The sequence below is a fragment of the Nerophis lumbriciformis genome, linkage group LG05, assembly GCF_033978685.3.
Source record: "Nerophis lumbriciformis linkage group LG05, RoL_Nlum_v2.1, whole genome shotgun sequence".
Classification (NCBI taxonomy): Eukaryota; Metazoa; Chordata; class Actinopteri; order Syngnathiformes; family Syngnathidae; genus Nerophis; species Nerophis lumbriciformis.
The window spans coordinates 36,895,922-36,920,332 of record NC_084552.2 but is presented as its reverse complement, the minus strand read 5'-3'; the positions used below and the strand labels follow the sequence as shown (position 1 = coordinate 36,920,332).

General features: G+C 43.1%; 1 long non-coding RNA gene across 3 annotated transcripts in view; it reads right to left on the bottom strand.

The window, feature by feature from the left end:
• The window catches only part of LOC140678815 (uncharacterized), a 159,393-nt gene that overhangs the window by 69,883 nt on the left and 65,099 nt on the right, over positions 1–24,411 (bottom strand). Inside the window, exon 4 of one of the 3 annotated variants that reach the window (XR_012050437.1) lies at positions 10,714–11,254. The exons of the other annotated variants lie outside the window; for them this stretch is intronic. This is a non-coding gene — a long non-coding RNA (uncharacterized lncRNA). Of the gene's footprint in view, positions 1–10,713; positions 11,255–24,411 lie in introns of those variants that run through there. 3 annotated transcript variants of the gene reach the window in all.

Sequence of the window (24,411 nt, the reverse complement as noted above, 5' to 3'; positions counted from 1 at the left end):
CCCACAGTTGAGGAACTAAAGGATTTTGAGAACGACATGCTCAAAACGATACAATCAGTCAAATTCAAGCCAATCCGCAACCCACTCCTCACCAAGCTGAAAAATGACGAGGAGCGCATCAAGAAAGTAAACAACCTCATCATAGCTGCCGATAAAACCACAAACTTCTACAGAATGGACATACCAGAACACCACACCTTACTGGACAGAAGCATCAACAAATCATACAAAAAAGCGCAACCCAACACCTTACAGAACATCCACCTGGAAAATAAAAGGATCGCGGCTGAAATGGACATTGAGGACAGGGTGGACGCCACAGCCAACAAGGAAGCCTTCATCACATTGAAGGACCACAAACCCAACTTCGCAAATAACCCAACATGCCGACTAATAAACCCAACTAAATCTGAAATAGGAAAAATCAGCAAAATAATCCTGGACAGAGTCAACACAAAAATCAAGGACAAAACACCACTCAACCAATGGAGAAATACAGCAGCAGTAATCAAATGGTTCAACAACATCCAAGACAAACAACAGCACAACTTTATCTCCTTTGATATCGAGGAATTTTACCCTTCCATCACGCAAGACCTACTGACTCAAGCACTAGACTTCGCCTCAGACTACGACTCAATCACAGGCAACGAAAGAAACATCATCATCCACGCAAAAAACTCCATTCTCATCCACAACAGTACACCATGGCAAAAAAAGAACAATGCAACATTTGACGTCACTATGGGAAGTTTTGACGGAGCAGAAACGTGTGAACTCGTTGGGAGTTTCCTCCTCTCCCAGCTCGCTAGCCTCAATCTGAACCTTGGTATTTACCGTGATGACGGACTGGCAGTGTGTTGCGCCTCGCCAAGGAGCAGCGAGAATACCAAGAAGCGCATATGCCAAATTTTCAAAGAGAACGGCCTACGGATCACGATTGAAGCCAACAAGCAAACCGTCAACTTCCTTGACGTCACTTTCAACCTGAGAAATAACAGCTACCAACCATTCACGAAACCCAATACAACACTCCAATACGTGCACCATGACAGCAACCACCCACCCACCACCACGAAAAGAATACCTACCGGAATCAATAAAAGGCTATCGATGCTGTCATCTAGCAAAGCTGAATTTGACCAAGCAACCCCCCCGTACCAAAAAGCCCTTGATGAAAGCGGATACAATTTCACCCTCACCTATGAACCCACGCCAGGAAACCAGCCAAAAAAGAACAGAAAACGGAACGACATCATCTGGTACAACCCCCCATACAGCAAAAACGTCTCAACGAACATTGGACACAAATTCCTCAATCTGATTGACAAACACTTTCCCAAAGACAACATCCTAAGAAAAGTATTCAACAAGAACAACATTAAATTGAGCTACAGCTGCATGAACAATATACGACAAATCATCTCAAACCACAACAAAACAATTGCAAATGAGCCGTCGGCCCTCAGACAGAACGACTCCAAAACCAACAAAGGATGTAATTGTCGAAAGAAACCTGATTGCCCTCTCAACGGGGGGTGCTTACAAACATCAGTTGTCTACCAATCTAAGGTAATACGCAAGGACATTAACACATCCGACACATATGTAGGATTAACCGAGGGAGAATTCAAAACCAGATGGAACAATCACAAGGCTTCTTTCAGGAACAAAAACCTGCGAAATACCACAGAACTCAGCAAACACATTTGGGACCTCAAAGACAATAATGTTGAATATTCAATAACATGGCAAATTCTTGCATCCAGCACACCTTACAATAGTGGTAATAAAAGATGCAACCTATGCTTGAAAGAGAAACTGTTTATTATTTACCGTCCAGACTTGTCATCCCTCAACAAGCGCAGCGAAATTGTAACAGCATGCCGCTATAGACGGAAACACCTCCTAGGTAACACATGAGCCAATCACCACGCCCCTAGGCCAGCCTGTACCCACCCACTCTGTGCCCTATATAAACCATGGTATGCGAATGCTCCCATTAAAATCTCCTGACGATTGAGGGTACCCCCCCTCATGAAACAGGCCTGTAGAGATGAAATAGTCTTGTGATTTTTTCCCACACATACATACATATATATATATATATATATATATATATATATATATATATATATATATATATATATATATATATATATATATATGTATGTGTGGGAAAAAAAATCACAAGACTATTTCATCTCTACAGAGATGAAATAGTCTTGTGATTTTTTCCCACACATACATATATATATATATATATATATATATATATATATATATATATGTATGTGTGGGAAAAAAAATCACAAGACTATTTCATCTCTGTAGAGATGAAATAGTCTTGTGTCAACTTCCTTGACGTCACTTTCAACCTGAGAAATAACAGCTACCAACCATTCACGAAACCCAACACAACACTCCAATACGTGCACCATGACAGCAACCACCCACCCACCACCACGAAAAGAATACCTACCGGAATTAATAAAAGGCTATCGATGCTGTCATCTAGCAAAGCTGAATTTGACCAAGCAACCCCCCCGTACCAAAAAGCCCTTGATGAAAGCGGATACAATTTCACCCTCACCTATGAATGCTCCCATTAAAATCTCCTGACGATTGAGGGTACCCCCCCTCATGAAACAGGCCTGTAGAGATGAAATAGTCTTGTGATTTTTTCCCACACATACATACATATATATATATATATATATATATATATATATATATATATATATATGTGTGGGAAAAAAAATCACAAGACTATTTCATCTCTACAGGCCTGTTTCATGAGGGGGGGTACCCTCAATCGTCAGGAGATTTTAATGGGAGCATTCACATACCATGGTTTGTATAGGGCACAGAGTGGGTGGGTACAGGCTGGCGTAGGGCCGTGGTGATTGGCTCATGTGTTACCTAGGAGGTGTTTCCGTCTGTGGCGGCATGCTGTTACAATTTCGCTGCGCTTGTTGAGGGATGACAGGTCTGGACGGTAAATAATAAACAGTTTCTCTTTCAAGCATAGGTTGCATCTTTTATTACCACTATTGTAAGGTGTGCTGGATGCAAGAATTTGCCATGTTATTGAATATTCAACATTATTGTCTTTGAGGTCCCAAATGTGTTTGCTGAGTTCTGTGGTATTCCGCAGGTTTTGGTTCCTGAAAGAAGCCTTGTGATTGTTCCATCTGGTTTTGAATTCTCCCTCGGTTAATCCTACATATGTGTCGGATGTGTTAATGTCCTTGCGTATTACCTTAGATTGGTAGACAACTGATGTTTGTAAGCACCCCCCGTTGAGAGGGCAATCAGGTTTCTTTCGACAGTTACAGCCCTTGTTGGTTTTGGAGTCGCTCTGTCCGGGGGCCGACGGCTCATTTGCAATTGTTTTGTTGTGGTTTGAGATGATTTGTCGTATATTGTTCATACAGCTGTAGCTCAATTTAATGTTGTTCTTGTTGAATACTTTTCTTAGGGTGTTGTCTTTGGGAAAGTGTTTGTCAATCAGATTGAGGAATTTGTGTCCAATGTTAGTTGAGACGTTTTTGCTGTATGGGGGGTTGTACCAGATGATGTCGTTTCGTTTTCTGTTCTTTTTTGGCTGGTTTCCTGGCGTGGGTTCATAGGTGAGGGTGAAATTGTATCCGCTTTCATCAAGGGCTTTTTGGTACGGGGGGGTTGCTTGGTCAAATTCAGCTTTGCTAGATGACAGCATCGATAGCCTTTTATTAATTCCGGTAGGTATTCTTTTCGTGGTGGTGGGTGGGTGGTTGCTGTCATGGTGCACGTATTGGAGTGTTGTGTTGGGTTTCGTGAATGGTTGGTAGCTGTTATTTCTCAGGTTGAAAGTGACGTCAAGGAAGTTGACGGTTTGCTTGTTGGCTTCAATCGTGATTCGTAGGCCGTTCTCTTTGAAAATTTGGCATATGCGCTTCTTGGTATTCTCGCTGCTCCTTGGCGAGGCGCGACACACTGCCAGTCCGTCATCACGGTAAATACCAAGGTTCAGATTGAGGATAGCGAGCTGGGAGAGGAGGAAACTCCCAACGAGTTCACACGTTTCTGCTCTGTCAAAACTTCCCATAGTGACGTCAAATGTTGCATTGTTCTTTTTTTGCCATGGTGTACTGTTGTGGATGAGAATGGAGTTTTTTGCGTGGATGATGATGTTTCTTTCGTTGCCTGTGATTGAGTCGTAGTCTGAGGCGAAGTCTAGTGCTTGAGTCAGTAGGTCTTGCGTGATGGAAGGGTAAAATTCTTCGATATCAAAGGAGATAAAGTTGTGCTGTTGTTTGTCTTGGATGTTGTTGAACCATTTGATTACTGCTGCTGTATTTCTCCATTGGTTGAGTGGTGTTTTGTCCTTGATTTTTGTGTTGACTCTGTCCAGGATTATTTTGCTGATTTTTCCTATTTCAGATTTAGTTGGGTTTATTAGTCGGCATGTTGGGTTATTTGCGAAGTTGGGTTTGTGGTCCTTCAATGTGATGAAGGCTTCCTTGTTGGCTGTGGCGTCCACCCTGTCCTCAATGTCCAGTTCAGCCGCGATCCTTTTATTTTCCAGGTGGATGTTCTGTAAGGTGTTGGGTTGCGCTTTTTTGTATGATTTGGTGATGCTTCTGTCCAGTAAGGTGTGATGTTCTGGTATGTCCATTCTGTAGAAGTTTGTGGTTTTATCGGCAGCTATGATGAGGTTGTTTACTTTCTTGATGCGCTCCTTGTCATTTTTCAGCTTGGTGAGGAGTGGGTTGCGGATTGGCTTGAATTTGACTGATTGTATCATTTTGAGCATGTCGTTCTCAAAATCCTTTAGTTCCTCAACTGTGGGTGGGTTCTTGGTAGATTTGAATCCGTAAGTTTTCTTTTGCTTTCCTTTTGTTTCAGGGTGGAGGAAAAAATGTGCTTTCCACCGCATCCTTCTTAGGAAGTGTTCCGTCTTTTCTATGAGCCTTATCTTGTAGTCATTCTGCGCGGGTATGGGAATGACATCCACCTGGAAAATAAAAGGATCGCGGCTGAACTGGACATTGAGGACAGGGGTGGACGCCACAGCCAACAAGGAAGCCTTCATCACATTGAAGGACCACAAACCCAACTTCGCAAATAACCCAACATGCCGACTAATAAACCCAACTAAATCTGAAATAGGAAAAATCAGCAAAATAATCCTGGACAGAGTCAACACAAAAATCAAGGACAAAACACCACTCAACCAATGGAGAAATACAGCAGCAGTAATCAAATGGTTCAACAACATCCAAGACAAACAACAGCATAACTTTATCTCCTTTGATATCGAAGAATTTTACCCTTCCATCACGCAAGACCTACTGACTCAAGCACTAGACTTCGCCTCAGACTACGACTCAATCACAGGCAACGAAAGAAACATCATCATCCACGCAAAAAACTCCATTCTCATCCACAACAGTACACCATGGCAAAAAAAGAACAATGCAACATTTGACGTCACTATGGGAAGTTTTGACGGAGCAGAAACGTGTGAACTCGTTGGGAGTTTCCTCCTCTCCCAGCTCGCTAGCCTCAATCTGAACCTTGGTATTTACCGTGATGACGGACTGGCAGTGTGTCGCGCCTCGCCAAGGAGCAGCGAGAATACCAAGAAGCGCATATGCCAAATTTTCAAAGAGAACGGCCTACGGATCACGATTGAAGCCAACAAGCAAACCGTCAACTTCCTTGACGTCACTTTCAACCTGAGAAATAACAGCTACCAACCATTCACGAAACCCAACACAACACTCCAATACGTGCACCATGACAGCAACCACCCACCCACCACCACGAAAAGAATACCTACCGGAATTAATAAAAGGCTATCGATGCTGTCATCTAGCAAAGCTGAATTTGACCAAGCAACCCCCCCCGTACCAACAAGCCCTTGATGAAAGCGGATACAATTTCACCCTCACCTATGAACCCACGCCAGGAAACCAGCCAAAAAAGAACAGAAAACGAAACGACATCATCTGGTACAACCCCCCATACAGCAAAAACGTCTCAACTAACATTGGACACAAATTCCTCAATCTGATTGACAAACACTTTCCCAAAGACAACACCCTAAGAAAAGTATTCAACAAGAACAACATTAAATTGAGCTACAGCTGTATGAACAATATACGACAAGTCATCTCAAACCACAACAAAACAATTGCAAATGAGCCGTCGGCCCCCGGACAGAGCGACTCCAAAACCAACAAAGGCTGTAACTGTCGAAAGAAACCTGATTGCCCTCTCAACGGGGGGTGCTTACAAACATCAGTTGTCTACCAATCTAAGGTAATACGCAAGGACATTAACACATCCGACACATATGTAGGATTAACCGAGGGAGAATTCAAAACCAGATGGAACAATCACAAGGCTTCTTTCAGGAACCAAAACCTGCGGAATACCACAGAACTCAGCAAACACATTTGGGACCTCAAAGACAATAATGTTGAATATTCAATAACATGGCAAATTCTTGCATCCAGCACACCTTACAATAGTGGTAATAAAAGATGCAACCTATGCTTGAAAGAGAAACTGTTTATTATTTACCGTCCAGACCTGTCATCCCTCAACAAGCGCAGCGAAATTGTAACAGCATGCCGCCACAGACGGAAACACCTCCTAGGTAACACATGAGCCAATCACCACGCCCCTACGCCAGCCTGTACCCACCCACTCTGTGCCCTATATAAACCATGGTATGTGAATGCTCCCATTAAAATCTCCTGATGATTGAGGGTACCCCCCCTCATGAAACAGGCCTGTAGAGATGAAATAGTCTTGTGATTTTTTTCCCACACATACATATATTGCGCTCTACTACGGTATCGAGCACTATTTTTTGGATAACCTTATTAAGACATATATATATATATATATATATATATATATATATATATATATATATATATATATATATATATATATACACATATATATATATATATATATAAATGGGCATAGTGCAATTTCCTTTGTGGATCAATAAAGTTTGTCTAAGTCTAAGTCTAAGTCTAAGTCTAAGTCTTACGCCGTCCTACCTGGCCGGTCTAGGGGGCATGTGCCTGACCTAAATTCACCGAACACCTGAAGTCATTCCAGACCCTGATGCAACTAGTGTATCTCTAGGAAAATCTCAGAACAACTCGGCTGTTCTCGTTGTCGGTTAACCTTTGACACACGCTTCCAAAATGGCTGCGCCCATGTTGTTTATACGATTAACATTAATTATGCGATGTCTTAAACAGTTGAAAATATAAGAAAAAAAGTCATGTCGCACTGTTTTTTACTAATTTATTCGACGAAACAATTACGTCACAATTGTCCATTATAGGGATGTCACGGTATGAATATTTCTTATCATGGTTTTTGTGACCAAAATTATTAATGGTTATTAAAGTAAATACTTTGTGACATAAAAAAACCAAGTAATAGTAACATGGTGTTTACTTTATGATATCAATATAAAACACAAAGCAGTTTGGCTAATGAAGATGAAGTCTAATAAACAAGCTTTGTTCTTCAACAACAACCATAGACTTCATTCAGAACAACAGTTTGGCCATCAAAAATAGAGAGGACTGATACCTTTCACATTTAACACACAATCTTTGTGCCTCACCGACAACTCAGCCAGCGATCAATTCGATGAAATGACAAAACATTTTAGCTAGTAATGATGTTATTGTAACACTAACAAAGTTGGCAGTTAAATAAAGGACAAATGAGCATCCCAGTCAATAAACTAAAGACTTTATAAACAAGTTGTGGCAACGTTCCTGACACATTGCCTGATGCATGCTAACTCTCAGTCCCAGCAGCTGACGCAAGGACGCCAGCTGCACGTTCAAAATGAAACTGCAACATCAAATATTTTTCTCCTCCAACAGCATTGCGCTCCTAATCGCACACCGAGACTCCACGGAAGTAGAAGCGATTGAAATGAAGTGAAACGAAGCGATCGGCTCCGTTAGCTTGGAGGGAACATTTTCAAAGCAAAGTCCGCAAATTCGCTGCCTTGTCTCCCGAGCCGAACGGCTCTAGTGCGCATGCGCAGACGCTGCGGCACTTCAGTATTCAAGAAGCAAGCAGTTGCCTAAAATGCATTAATAAATGACGTTTTTTCCGTAATTAAAAATGTTACCGCTTTTTATCATTATAACGTTTATTGTTACATCCCCAGTCCATTAACAAGTAAAAGGTCAAGGGCGGTCACGGCATGTTGTTGCTGTAAATGCTGGTCAATTTTTTAGGGCATTACTGCAAGTCACAAGGGCGGTCATGGCAAATGCCGCGGTTGCCATGGTTAAATTTGAGCCCTGCTAACAAATAAGTTACTGCCAATTAAGGCAAAATTCATGAACACAAAAGTTCTTACCTTTCAATTTACAAATGACCGCTCTGGAGGGGCGAGACAAAAAGATTGCATTCACGCTGTGATTGTGCAGCCAAAAGACGTAGCTTGACATTTTATAGGCGTTTAGAGAAATGGACCCGGTTGCGTGATTGGCCACAGAAAAGTGGAAGGCATCGCGACAATGGACTCGCAGAGATGATTGGCTGCCAGAAAGCTGTCCCGTTTTGTGGGCGGTCTCTTAAAAGTGGCTCCATTTTCTAACATACTGTATATGGATAATCCGCTGACGTCACCAATGGAACGTCACAAATGGGGCAATCGTTTGGCGGAAGTACGAAAGAAAGCAAGATTGTTTTAAAAATATCTCCGTCCTGCCTCTACGGTTTGGCTTCAAATTTTCGGGACTTATGCAGATCCAAATTAAACAACAGCTGGTACCAATAAGTAAGAAAAGTTGGTTTTGCGTAATAGGGCCTTGGGGCTAGGGGGGCTCAAATGGCGGTAAACAGATTTCTGACGGGGCTATAGCCCCCCCCTAACCCCTGTGTCGCGCCGTCCCTGCTCTCAAATTTGAGCTTGTGTTCTGGCAAGACACGCACAATCGTGGAATTAATGCAACTCCTGCATGTGTGTATCAAGGAATCAGGAAATGTAATTGTGTCTCCCGGAGCATGCATTCCTTTAGAAGGAATATTTTATATACCTTTCGTGTGAGGACAATCTTAGCATGTACGGTAAATAAACAGTGGGACACAGCTGTTGTAGAGATTGGCTGTGCTCGGCAGCTCATCAGCTGATCAGTTAAAGAAGGCAAATATCGGTCCCTGATCTTATCTTGTCGTTGGTCGTTGCACAAATCTCAGGAGGCATTTTGGTCAGAGAAACAGCCGCAGAGCAGATTGTTTTCACATTGATGTTTTACAGTAGGGATCATTCCTCCAAACACATCCAGTCCACATGATGTCAAAGCGCTCAATTTTGGTCGCATTCTCCCAAACCTTGTCCAAACCATTTAAGTGTTGATTGTCAAACTTCAGACAGGTCTGTAAATGTGTCTTCTTGAGCAAAGAGAACTTGCTCACACTGGAGGATCTCAATCCATTGCAGCAAAGTGTGTCACTAAGGCTTTACTTGTTAAGTGTGTTCCCAGCTCTCCTGACATCATTAACCAGCTCCTCCCTTATCATCATTTCCCCACTAGGTGAAAACGTGCATGGACTTTTGGCTGATGATTGGCTGTTCTCTTGTATTTCTTTATTTTATTTTTATGAATGATAGCACCAACAGTGGTCTCTTCCTCACCAAGTTTGTTGTTTATATATTTTTTTTGTCAATTCCAGTCTTGTGCAGGTCTACAATCATGTCTCTTTGGGCACTCTCTGGTGGCCTAATCAGGCACGACAACGTGATGTGTTTCTCTGTGACACTTGTTATTTACTGTATGCTTAAAAATGTCTGTGTGCGTGTCTGTGTGTTGAAAAAGGTGGGGGCATGGGGGGATTATGGCAAAAGAAAGTTGAACATTTCAAAGGGGAGACAAAGGACAAAGTGCTCTTGTAGGAATGTTTTTTTTTTTTTTAAACCTGTTGATGTATAATTATGTGTGTCTATGGCGCCCTCATGCTACCTGGCCAGCAGCTTTATTGAGCCAACGTTTGTGCAGAGAGAAAAGTCATTGCTTTAATTCTCCATCAATGGATTCAGCATCTGTCTGCACTAAAGGCATGGCTCGCTGTGATGGAACACACGCACACACACACACACACACAAACTCCAATAAAGCTACACGATGAAGAAATGTCCTCCATGTCCACAAAGAAAGTGTTTGACCCTGCGATGACATATTTCCTTCAGACACACACCAGCCATAAACACATCATAAAGGCCTGTCCTTTCAAATGATTGGGCTAAAGAGGGAAGCAGATCTTCTGGCTCTATCCCGCTTGTTTGTGGTTTTTCAAGAATGGTTGCTAAGCGCGCCTGTTGCCACACTGCGGTCGTGAACACGTTTTTTAGGACAGTCACACAAGCTTCCATGCTACGTTTGAAGACCATTGTTACGTTCTGTGTTTCAGGTTTGCCTTTTTTTGTATTGATTCCCTTATTTGTTTGTTGTGTTTACTTTGTCCTGACTTCTGATGCAAGGCTGATCAACGAGGCATGCTCTGATGTAGGGCTGCAACTAATCGATTAAATCCATTAAAATCGATTATAAAAATAGTTGGCCATTAATTTAGTCATCGATTCGTTGGATCTATGCTATGCGCATGCGCAGAGGCTCCTTTTTTTTTAATAAACCTTTATTTATAAACTGCAACATTTACAAACAGCTGAGAAACAATAATCAAAATAAGTATGGTGCCAGTATGGTGCCTATATGCTGTTTTTTTCCAATAAAATACTGGAAAAGATAGAAATGTAGTTTGTCTCTTTTATCCGATTATTAATCGATTAATCAAAGTAATAATCGACAGATTAATCGATTATCAAATTAGTTGTTAGTTGAAGCCCTACTCTGATGGTATCCACCGGAAAGAAAATGTCAATTTCAACAGGTGGTGTTTTCCTCCATGCTGCTCCAGCGTCTGCAGGATGTTTTATTCCTGGCAAGTGTATAGATATATAAATATATCAATGTAGAAGAATACACAGAATACAATCTTTTTAAGTTGATGGTCAGTCGCTGGAGGTTCGATCTCTTTAAGCTCTTCTCTCCATGCCAGGCTGAAAGGAGCGGCAGCCAACCACAATAATATTGTAGGAGACCGGGAGACACCAGCGCTCCTAAATACTTCCACATTACTGGAATAGTTGGGGGGAGCTGGAGGACGCTTGTGTGGAGGTCTTCCAGAGGGCAAAAGTGTTTGATGATGCCTGACGGGAAAGTGAAAAGAGAGGAGAAGAGTTGCTCTCTCCACAGCCGACTAGAACTTGCGTATCCTGACTTTTCCATATCCCGTTGGCCTTCCAGTCACCCTAGCGTGGATAACAAGGAGCTGGAGCGTGGACAAGCTTCACAGATACTTAGAAAACATTTCAAATCCCAGCTGCATGTCGATGCAATGTTCTTGTGCGTGCGTCAAAATTTGCATCGGAACAATATCTTGAATGAAAGAAGGGCCAAACGCTTTATGATCGACACTATATTACAAAGCACACGTTCAAAAAAGAGCGCTAACAGCACTGTCACGATTCCAATCAGTGCTTCCAGATGCTTGGACAAATTAAAGGGCTTACGCAGGTTAACAGCAGCGAACTGTGTCAGTATAAACGTCGTCGGCCTGACAGCCTACTTAACCTCTGCAGAGGGAATACAAAGGGGCAGAATTAATATAAAGACAATGTTAACATCACAAGGACACAAGTGTGTCCACTCGAGCTGTAAATTTTTTGGCACTACATGATTCGATTCAATTTGATTTTGGGGGGTAACGATTCGATTCAGAATCGATTTCCGATACAAAACTATTCCCAATTCAAAATTAATACTTTTTAAAATCATTGGGTGCCAGTTGTATGATTAACTACATCCCTCCCTTAAATAGATAAATCCATTCATCCATTTTCTACCGATTGTCCTTCTCAAGGTTGCAAAGGTAGTTGGAGCCTATCCCAGCTGCATTCTGGTGGAAAGCAGGGTACACCCTAGAGGCGCCACCTCATCGCAGGGCCAACACAGATAGACAGACAACATTCACACACAACAGCTTTGATACATTTCTATATTACTTAAAAGAAAAATGGTTTTGTTTGATAAAATTATGCCCAAAATTTTAATAAAGTCAAATACAAATAAGGCAACAAGAGAAATATCACACACTTCTTTTTTCTAAAGAAAATATGTACTGCAGATATGGGCTTCTACATCAATAATATGATTTGCCTGAGTGGCTGGACAGGACGGATTAAGAAAAAAATGAAAATGAAAATTAAATAAAAATAAAAATCGCGATTCATTCTAAAAGTTTTGACACCCCTAGTGTCCACTAGACATGGGCTGTTTACCGGTTTTATTAGGGGTGTAAGGATTGATTGATATATTGATAGGTTGAAGACACGCACCTGGGGATAGGTTGATTGGCAACACTAAATTGGCCCTAGTGTGTGAATGTGAGTGTGAATGTTGTCAGTCTATCTGTGTTGGCCCTGCGATGAGGTGGCGATTTGTCCAGAGTGTACCCCGCCTTCCGCCCGATTGTAGCTGAGATAGGCTCCAGCGCCCCCGTGACCCCGAAGGGAATAAGCGGTAGAAATGGATGGATGGATTTATACTCCTAAATTTCAAGTACCGTATTTTTCGGAGTATAAGTCGCACCGGAGTATAAGTCGCACCTGCCAAAAATGCATAATAAAGAAGGAAAAAAACATATATAAGTCGCACTGGAGCCAGGCCAAACTATGAAAAAAACTGCGACTTGTAGTCCGAAAAATACGGTATATCGATCTGTGCTTGACAAGTTTGCCAAGATAGGTAGCGATCCAAGATTGTTTTAAAAGGAAATGTATTACCTTTATCGATACTAGAAAAAGGGAAACATTGGATTTAAGATAGGCAGACTTTTTATTAGCACTTTTAATGATAAGGAGGTTAAACGTTAAGTCTGTCTGCCGGTCTGTGGCGTCATCAAGACATAAATGGCGGATATCTTCAGTGGTCGAGAAGGTTATAACAAATGCAAACGCCACAAGACAATACAAATTAACAATAAACAATAAAAAAACAACACAAAAACTTTCAGCTACAGTGTGATTGCAAAAGCCACAACAAAGACAAACGACACAACCCAATAATATAAAGCCTCAGCATAACTTTAAGCCACAAAGGAGTGGAGCAAGTTACGGCGACACACCAATTTCCGCAACACAACAAAATGAAGCCATAACTCAACAAGTGGCAGCCAAAGAAACGTAATTTCATCACAAACAAATAAATACAAGAGACGGACCAAGGAAGCTTTGGAAATAAAGAAGTGAGGGGCCAACACCATTAACAGGGATGAGGGGGCATGCATGATTCTGCACACCTGGGACGCTGTCCTTCATTGGCGATGACAGGGCGCAGAACATAATACAGATATTGTCGGGTGGGGAACTTTATTTAGCAGGTAAATCCTCTGTTCAACTGTTGGTTACTATACTTTTATTTAAAATTGCTTGAATGTTGAAAATGAGAGTTTCCTCTTGTTAATTCAACCTAAAGTTTATTCAGATAAGATGTGAATGCATTGGTTATTGTGAAGTGTGAAGTGAAGTGAATTATATTTATATAGCGCTTTTTCTCTAGTGACTCAAAGCGCTTTACATAGTGAAACCCAATATCTAAGTTACATTTAAACCTGTGTGGGTGGCACTGGGAGCAGGTGGGTAAAGTGTCTTGCCCAAGGACACAACGGCAGTGACTAGGATGGTGGAAGCGGGGATCGAACCTGGAACCCTGTTAGAATAATAATGTATATATTATCATCATAACTTTATGCTTAAGGGCCGTTGCTATAAATTATTTTCAATTGTGCTGAAGTGGTATTTTTGTATCTGTGCAAGCTGGCAATCCAAAAGATTGCCAGTTTGTCTTCATCAGTGTTGTGTCCAGACTCGGCCTGCTGGCTGCCAAGGCCGAACACCGCCGTGACGCAGACAGAGCAGAGACAAGGCGATAGACCTGCGTCAACTAATTTTTATTTATTCTATAATCATATATTGTGTCTAACTAGAGTTGTCGAGATTAGCCCCTTCCCTCATCGACAGCTTCAGTGATGTAATAGAGCCCTTCCAAATAAATAGAGGAGGCGCGCGGGCTTAACTTTTAGAACGTAGTTTGGATCTGTAACTAGAATACAGCCCAAAACATGTGTCTCCTCGAGCTAAATTGAACTCTGTCTCTGCATGATTCCTTGCTTCTTGCCTCATTATTAGATGTCATCAGTGTTTAAACCTGACAAACCCTCAGGTTGCTGGCACGCCCACCCTACCAACCGAGCTATACCGCCCATATTGAATGTTGTTTACTTGCTTGTTTGTATCCATAATTCATTTATACCTAATTATTTTACAACAAATACCAGGAAAATAGGAAACTTTACCTGTAGTGTCCAGTAACCAGTATTTATTTCACAATCACACTGGTTACATTTTTTTACTGAATTGGTAGAAAATGGATGGATGGATGGATTTCAACTCGCTGAATCGTTCCAGATCATCCATCCATCCATCCATCTTCTTCCGCTTATCCGAGGTCGGGTCGCGGGGGCAGCAGCCTAAGCAGGGAAGCCCAGACTTCCCTCTCCCGAGGCGTTCCCAGGCCAGCCGGGAGACATAGTCTTCCCAACGTGTCCTGGGTCTTCCTCGTGGCCTCCTACCGGTCGGACGTGCCCTAAACAACTCCCTAGGGAGGCGCTCGGGTGGCATCCTGACTAGATGCCCGAACCACCTCATCTGGCTCCTCTCGATGTGGAGGAGCAGCGGCTTTACTTTGAGCTCTCCCCGGATGACAGAGCTTCTCACCCTATCTCTAAGGGAGAGCCCCGCCACCCGGCGGAGGAAACTCATTTCGGCCGCTTGTACCCGTGATCTTGTCCTTTCGGTCATAACCCAAAGCTCATGACCATAGGTGAGGATGGGAACGTAGATCGACCGGTAAATTGAGAGCTTTGCCTTCCGGCTCAGCTCCTTCTTCACCACAACGGATCGATACAGCGTCCGCATTACTGAAGACGCCGCACCGATCCGCCTGTCGATCTCACGATCCACTCTTCCCCCACTCGTGAACAAGACTCCGAGGTACTTGAACTCCTCCACTTGGGGCAAGATCTCCTCCCCAACCCGGAGATGGCACTCCACCCTTTTCCGGGCGAGAACCATGGACTCGGACTTGGAGGTGCTGATTCTCATCCCAGTCGCTTCACACTCAGCTGCGAACCGATCCAGTGAGAGCTGAAGATCCTGGCTAGATGAAGCCATCAGGACCACATCATCTGCAAAAAGCAGACACCTAATCCTGCAGCCACCAAACCGAATCCCCTCAACGCCTTGACTGCGCCTAGAAATTCTGTCCATAAAAGTTATGAACAGAATCGGTGACAAAGGGCAGCCTTGGCGGAGTCCAACCCTCACCGGAAACGTGTCCGACTTACTGCCGGCAATGCGAACCAAGCTCTGACACTGATCATACAGGGAGCGGACCGCCACAATCAGACAGTCCGAAACCCCATATTCTCTGAGCACTCCCCACAGGACTTCCCGAGGGACACGGTCGAATGCCTTCTCCAAGTCCACAAAGCACATGTAGACTGGTTGGGCAAACTCCCATGCACCCTCAAGGACCCTGCCGAGAGTATAGAGCTGGTCCACAGTTCCACGACCAGGACGAAAACCACACTGTTCCTCCTGAATCCGAGGTTCGACTATCCGGCGTAGCCTCCTCTCCAGTACACCTGAATAGACCTTACCGGGAAGGCTGAGGAGTGTGATCCCACGATAGTTAGAACACACCCTCCGGTTCCCCTTTTTAAAGAGAGGAACCACCACCCCGGTCTGCCAATCCAAAGGTACTGCCCCCGATGTCCACGCGATGCTGCAGAGTCTTGTCAACCAAGACAGCATCCAGAGCCTTAAGGAACTCCGGGCGGATCTCATCCACCCCCGGGGCCTTGCCACCGAGGAGCTTTTTAACTACCTCAGCAACCTCAGCCCCAGAAATAGGAGAGCCCACCACAGATACCCCAGGCACTGCTTCCTCATAGGAAGACGTGTTGGTGGGATTGAGGAGGTCTTTGAAGTGGTCCCTCCACCGATCCACAACTTCCGCAGTCGAGGTCAGCAGAACACCATCCGCACCATACACGGTGTTGGTAGTGCACTGCTTACCCTTCCTGAGGCGGCGGATGGTGGTCCAGAATCGCTTCGAAGCCGTCCGGAAGTCGTTTTCCATGGCTTCCCCGAACTCCTCCCATGTCCGAGTTTTTGCCTCCGCGACTGCTGAAGCCGCACACCGCTTGGCCTGTCGGTACCTGTCCGCTGCCTCAGGAGTCCCATGAGCCAAAAGAACCCGATAGGACTCCTTCTTCAGCTTGACGGCATCCCTCACCGCCGGTGTCCACCAACGGGTTCTAGGATTACCGCCACGACAGGCACCAACTACCTTGCGGCCACAGCTCCAATCAGCCGCCTCGACAATAGAGGTGCGGAACATGGTCCACTCGGACTCAATGTCCAGCACCTCCCTCGTGACATGTTCAAAGTTCTTCCGGAGGTGGGAATTGAAACTCTCTCTGACAGGAGACTCTGCCAGACGTTCCCAGCAAACCCTCACAATGCGTTTGGGCCTGCCAGGTCTGTCCGGCATCCTCCCCCACCATCGCAGCCAACTCACCACCAAGTGGTGATCGGTAGAAAGCTTCGCCCCTCTCTTCACCCGAGTGTCCAAAACATGAGGCCGCAAATCCGATGACACAACTACAAAGTCGATCATAGAACTGCGGCCTAGGGTGTCCTGGTGCCAAGTGCACATATGGACACCCTTATGCTTGAACATGGTGTTCGTTATGGACAATCCGTGACGGGCACAAAAGTCCAATAACAAAACACCACTCGGGTTCAGATCCGGGCGGCCATTCTTCCCAATCACGCCTCTCCAGGTTTCACTGTCGTTGCCAATATGAGCGTTGAAGTCCCCCAGTAGAACGAGGGAATCACCCGGGGGAGCACCCTCAAGTACTCCCTCCAGTGAATCCAAAAAGGGTGGGTACTCTGAGCTGCTGTTTGGCGCGTAAGCGCAAACAACAGTCAGGACCCGTCCCCCCACCCGAAGGCGGAGGGAAGCTACCCTCTCGTCCACCGGGTTGAACTCCAACGTGCAGGCTCTGAGCCGGGGGGAAACAAGAATTGCCACCCCAGCCCGTCGCCTCTCACTGCTGGCAACGCCAGAGTGGAAGAGAGTCCAGCCCCTCTCGAGAGAACTGGTTCCGGAGCCCTTGCTGTGCGTTGAGGTGAGTCCGACTATATCCAACCGGAACTTCTCTACCTCTCGCACTAGCTCTTCCCCCCCAGCGAGGTGACGTTCCACGTCCCAAGAGCTAGCTTCTGTAGCCGAGGATCGGACCGCCAAGTGCCCTGCCTTCGGCTGCCGCCCAGCTCACATTGCACCCGACCTCTATGGCCCCTGCTATGGGTGGTGAGCCCATTAGAGGGGGGACCCACGTTGCCTCTTCGGGCTGTGCCCGGCCGGGCCCCATGGGGACAGGCCCGGCCACCAGGCGCTCGCCATCGTGCCCCAACTCCGGGCCTGGCTCCGGAGGGGGGCCCCGGTGACCCGCGTCCGGGCGAGGGAAATCTGAGTCTCGGTTCTTGCATTTCCATAGAAGTCTTCGAGCTGCTCTTTGTCCGATCCCTCACCTAGGACCTGTTTGTCTTGGGAGACCCTACCAGGGGGCATGGAAGCCCCCGGACAACATAGCTCCTAGGATCATTGGGACACGCAAACTCCTCTACCACGGTAAGGTGGCAGCTCAGAGAGAGGTTCAGATCATATAGTTCTAAAACAAATTATATCACCCTTGAATCGTATCGGCAACCACAAATTCTTAATTGAATCGTTAAAACGACTTGTTACACCCCTGGGTTTTTATGGTACACTACGGTATAAAAAAGTAACAATTTCAAAACTATTAAAACGTTTGTTTCATACTATCAGTACTGTAAAAGCAAAAGCAAAATCCTTCAAGTTGCTTGCGGCTATTTCAAGACACCTCCAAATGCATACAGCTCTGCAGGCTCCTTTAAAATGACTAAATTTGGTGTTTGGAAATGCTTTACATACGTAAAAATACAGGTGGCCACGGTAGAGGAAGAAAATGGCCTAACGTGCTGAACATTTATGGACATGATGCAAGAGAAAGCAATACATTGAACATGATCGCATCTACAGGAGCACCACCGATCACAGTAAGTTTAACTTAAGGTCAAGTTAAAGCTGTCTTGACTTGAACTAACTAAACTTTTGTTTTGACATTAGTGTCACAGATACTAACTTGTTACTGAGGAAGATAGCATGCTTGGAAGGCTAAGCCAAGCTATAACATGACGCAAAGAAGAGAGGCATAATGTTATGTTTTGCTTTAACGCTAAAATTAAGGTAAAATTGAGGCAGCAGTAGCGCTTAGTTCTAACTTATATCTGTCAATAGACTTGATATAAAAGCGCAAAAAACTACAACATTACTGACAGGGTGGAGACGCGGGCGAAGGGGACTCGGTCTGGAGGAGGACATCGACATGTAAATAAGACCGCCCACAAAATGACACATTCTAAAGAGAAGGTGAGAAAGCAGCTTGAAGAAGGTCTCTAAAGACAAAATATATGCAACGTTTTTACCAAAGCACCACCACTACATGTTATTGTTAGTGTTTTACATTCAGAAAAAAAAATCATAATCTTTAAGATTCCGTTTTAAGCTCCTCCTTACTTTTACTTATTTTCTAAATCTTATTTGGGGGTGTCTTATTTAAAATAAATAATTTATGAAATGATCTTCTTGAACCACTTAGTGGTTGTATTTATTTGTATTTTTTGTTTTTGTTTTATTACAAGGAAAATATCCAAATGTCACTTGATTTGCAGGTTTAACAACAATAGACTGCATTAGTAAGAGCCCCTTATTTTAGAAATAATTCAGTTATTTTTTTATATATTTTTTTAAATACTTTGTTGTATTTTCACATCATGTTCTATTATATTGTTTTAAAAAAACTACTCTTTAACTGAATTTTTTTTTTCTCTTCTTTTGAAAAACAACAAAACATAAAATAACAAATTTTAGAGCTATTGTTTTAATACCATACTGTGATACATTGTATTTTTGACTGAGGTTATCATGCTGTCAGAATCTCATAATGGCCCATGCCTAGTGTCAACATCATGAAAAGGATGACATTGATCACCATCTAAACCAGGGTGCTCAAAACTTTTTGATTTGGGGGCCACATTGGGTTAAAAGTAGGGGTATAACGATTGATCTAAATATCGATAGATTGATTCATATTCCTAAATTTCAAGTATATCGATCTGTGCTCAGCAAATTTGCCTTCTGGAAGATAGGTATCAATCCAAGATCGTTTTTAAAAGGGAATCGATCGATTTTATCGATACTAGAAAAAAGAAAACATTGCATTTTAAAACAGCAGACTATATGATATTTAGCACTTTTAATTGAATGTTAAGTCTATTTGCCCGTCTGTAGCGTCTTCAAAACAAAAATGGCGGATACCTACGATGGTCGAGAAAGGTCATAAACACAAACACCACAAGTTATTATCATTGATTACAAAACACAAACTTTCAGCTACAGCACGAAGAAAAAAGCCTCAACAAAGACAACACAATAATATGAAGCCACAACATAACTTTAAGTTGCAAAAGACACAACCAACACGAAAGTGACAGGGGTGGAAAGTTACGCTGACACACTGACTTCGGAAGACAACAATTGGCAACCAAGGAAAAGTAATTTCATCAGAAAGAAAGAAATAAAGGAGATGGATCAAGGAGGCTATAGAAATTAGGAAGAGAGGGGCCAACACCCTCAACAGGGATGAGGGGAGATACATGCTTACGCACACCTGGGGCGCTGTCCTTCATCGGCGACGCCAGGGCGGAGAACAGATACTGCATGACCGGGTTAGTGAACTTTATTTAGCTGGTAAATCTACTGTTCAAATTTTGACAACTGTACTTTTATTGAAAATGTCTTGAATGTTAAAAATGAGAGCAGAAAGTGTTTCCTCTTAATAAAGTGTTGGTTGGACTTTATTCAAATAAGATGTGAATGTATTGGACATTAATTGTCGTGGATTATTTGCTTGTTTGTATGCATAATTCATTTATACATAATTACCTTACAATAAATAACATATATATAAGAAATGTCACCTGCAGTGTTCGGTAACCAGTATTTATTTCACAGTCACACTACTTGAATTTTGTTTGCTAAAAAATTACTGATTGCAACCCACTGAATTATTTCAGATCGTGTTGTTCTTAAAAAATTATATTGTGCCTGTATCGTATCGGCAACCTCAAATTCTGAATCAGATCAGATTGTTGTTAAAACGAATCGTTAGACCCCTCGTTAAAATAATTTGGCCCGGGGCCTAACAATCTCAAGTATCCCACACTTCTCTTTTGTGAAGTAAATCTGTAAAGCAGATATGGGCATCTACATTAACAATATATTTTTTCTGAACGGCAGGAAATGATCGGTTAAAATAAATAAATACAAATAAAAATTAAAAATAACTTGGGACTCCTGTGGGTCAGATAGTGGATGCCGGTAGTTTAGGGTCCCCTGGTCTAGAACATCTATAGTCCTATAGACTTTGTCCACCGAAAGTTTAGGAACTCTAGGTTCCTGGAAATAGAAGCTCCTGTAGAAGTGTGGGGTTTGTGTTTCTACCACATTTCACAGTTCAGGGTAGTTTATACAAATCAGGCTGATGACGTATGGAACATTGGTTTAGTATAGTTCTACACTGGTACCATGTAAATAGAAAAACATATCTTAGGTCATAGTTATTTTACTAAAAATTAAGTAAATAATATACAAAGCAATTGATATACAAAACGCTATGATTTAAAAAGTGTACCGAATTCTTCATAAAAAGTCAGGCTTTTGTTTACAATGTCCAACAGTCAGAAAGTTGTTCTCTGAGTAAATGTTAAATTCATGAGGGTTAGGCAATTCATTGTGGTTCATTTCAACTGTAAATAACAATATAAAAATAATAAATGTCAGGGTTTATCTCACGCCGACAACACGAACACATCGGCTTTAGCGTTAGCTTGTTAGCATTAGCATTCTGTTCTCTTGGGTTGAGGCTAATAACTACACAAATGGAGTGTCACTGACTACTTTTACAACATTTAATAAAGTAATTAGTTATCATTTTATGTAATTTACCTTTGTTTCACTTGTGTACTGCCTCCTTTAATTCATATTCAACCAACAAAATCTCAGAGTAGTGAGCAGCTGAGGTCGTTGCTTCAAATCCGGCTTCATACTCTTCATATACAGTATGTTTAAAAGAGTTTGTCCTCTTCTCGTACTCTGTATATACGTATTTTTAAAAGAGTTTGTCCTCTTCTCGTAGCTTTGCGTACCAAAATGAAGTTTGTAAAAAATACAACAACAATAATCTGCAAATAGTTTAAAGACTGCGGATAAGTAAAACACTGCAAGACAGATCCACTGATCAGCGTTCTTCGTCACAAAGATGCCCCACAAAAGTTCCTGCAGGTCGCAAGCTCCTTTCCCTCTTCTTTCTCTACGTTGTGAAGTGAAAAGGTTTCGGGAACCCTCCAAAAGTCCAACGTAGCTGGCAGGAACTCTGAAAGGTTCCTGAAAAACTAAATCTACCTTGGTGGTTTTTGGTGGAAACATAGGGGGAACTTTTATTTACCCGGGTAAATGGGAAATTTCCTGTAAAAGTTTCTGCGGTGGAAAAAGGCCCGAACTACTTACTGGGATGTAATTTCGCTCTCTTTAAACAAGCTGTTTCCACCCCCTCGACATGTTTGCAATCAAACAAAATCACAGCAAAAATATGTCAACACATGAAAACAAGGAGTAAAAAACCACCAAATGGTCCAATAAAATATACATTTAAATATTCTATAGAGGTAATTTATGTTCATACGATGTCACAATGACATTATAAGTCAGCCGATCAAGGGTTTGCATCACTGTGTGGAGTTTTTATGATCTCTTGTGCGACCGAGGGTGGAGTCGGCTCTCTTGGTTGCTTTGTTGGGTCTGCTCCTGTCTCTGGCCATGCTACCCCCACCCCAGCAGACGATGGCGTGGAACACCGCAGAGGCCACCACAGGGTATATGTTTTTTGTTGTTGTTGTTTTACTTTTGTGGCTGTGTGTAGAAGTGGCTGGTTGCATCAGCTCTGCTCTTTTAATGTCTTTAAAGGGGAACATTATCACAATTTCAGAAGGGTTAAAACATAAAAAATCAGTTCCCAGTGGCTTATTTTATTTTTCGAAGTTTTTTTCAAAATTTTACCCATCACGCAATATCCCTAAAAAGAGCTTAAAAGTGCCTGATTTTAACCATCGTTATATACACCCGTCCATTTTCCTGTGACGTCACATAGTGATGCCAACACAAACAAAAATGGCGCATAGAACAGCAAGCTATAGCGACATTAGCTCGGATTCAGACTCAGATTTCAGCGGCTTAAGCGATTCAACAGATTACGCATATATTGAAACGGATGGTTGTAGTGTGGAGGCAGGTAGCGAAAACGAAATTGAAGAAGAAACTGAAGCTATTGAGCCATATCGGTTTGAACCGTATGCAAGCGAAACTGACGAAAACGACACGACAGCCAGCGACACGGGAGAAAGCGAGGACGAATTCGGCGATCGCCTTCTAACCAACGATTGGTATGTGTTTGTTTGGCATTAAAGGAAACTAACAACTATGAACTAGGTTTACAGCATATGAAATACATTTGGCAACAACATGCACTTTGAGAGTGCAGACAGCCCAATTTTCATCAATTAATATATTCTGTAGACATACCCTCTTCCGCTCTCTTTTCCTGAAAGCTGATCTGTCCAGTTTTGGAGTTGATGTCAGCAGGCCAGGGAAGCTAGGGTCGATATTCTTCTCTTGATCATCTTCGGTGGCATAAGGGACGGTGTGAGCCAAGACATCCAGGGGGTTTAGCTCGCTCGTCTGCGGGAACAAACTGCCGCCATTGCTTGCCGTGCTACCGAGGTCCTTTGTCCCTGAATTGCTCACACACTCCGGCAGATTCAATGGGGTCTGGCGGCAGATTTCTTTGACTTTATCGTTGGAAATGCATCTGCTTTGAGTGTCGCAGGATATCCACACATTCTTGCCAATCCCTGTCGTAGCATAGCTTTCGTCGGTAAAGTGTGTGGAACAAACGTCCAATTTCTTGCCACTTTCGCATCTTTGGGCCACTGGTGCAACTTGAATCCGTCCCTGTTCGTGTTGTTACACCCTCCGACAACACACCAACGAGGCATGATGTCTCCAAGGTACGGAAAACAGTCAAAAAAATGGAAAATAACAGAGCTGATTTGACTCGGTGTTTGTAATGTGTTTGAGAAAATGGCGGATTGCTTCCCGATGTGACGTCACAACAAGGCGTTTAATTCGCCAAAATTCACCCATTTAGAGTTCGGAAATTGGTTAAAAAAATATATGGTCTTTTTTCTGCAACATCAAGGTATATATTGACGCTTACATAGGTCTGGTGATAATGTTCCCCTTTAATGTCCTTTGTGTTCTTTGATGTTTCCCTCTTACACAATGTGTGCTATGGCTAGGAGTTGTTTTTTTCCTTGGCCTCAGGCCATGTCTACACTAAGTCGTTTAACCTCTTAAACAAATAATTATTTAGCCTAAGCCCCGTTTCAGCCACACTAAACCAGCGTTTAAGGTCCCTTTCCTTTTTTTTTTACACGGGTAAGTCAGCTGTGTAATTCTTGAATCTCCGGCACTTAGCTTTGTATGGACTCATTGATCGTTTACAAAGTGAGTTCGGAGAGGATGTGACGCCAGAAAGACCTCGCCCACACAGGAAGTGACGTCAGAAAGACCTCGCCCACACAGGAAGTGACGTCAGAAAGACTTCGCCCACACAGGACGTGACGTCAGAAAGAACACGCCACAGCCAGCTTCATAATAAAGCTGTTTCGTAGCTCGGAGCTAACCACTGGAAATATGGAGGCTAGTCATCCAGACATGCCCGTGTTTCTCCTTCTTCTACATGTACAGACGCTCGTGGAAATTACACATGAATACCTTAAGAGAAAGCGATTGCAGCTATTTGGGATACAACACTTCTCAGACGGCAAGAGAACTTTCCAATGTCCAGCCGGATCAGCGGGGATGCTACTTAGTGAAAAACTTTGTCCAGTTGTCGAAGGAGAGTCAACGAGAATGCGGGCTCCCGTGGATGTGATAAAAAAGATAGTGTGTGCTTTGTATTACTTGTATT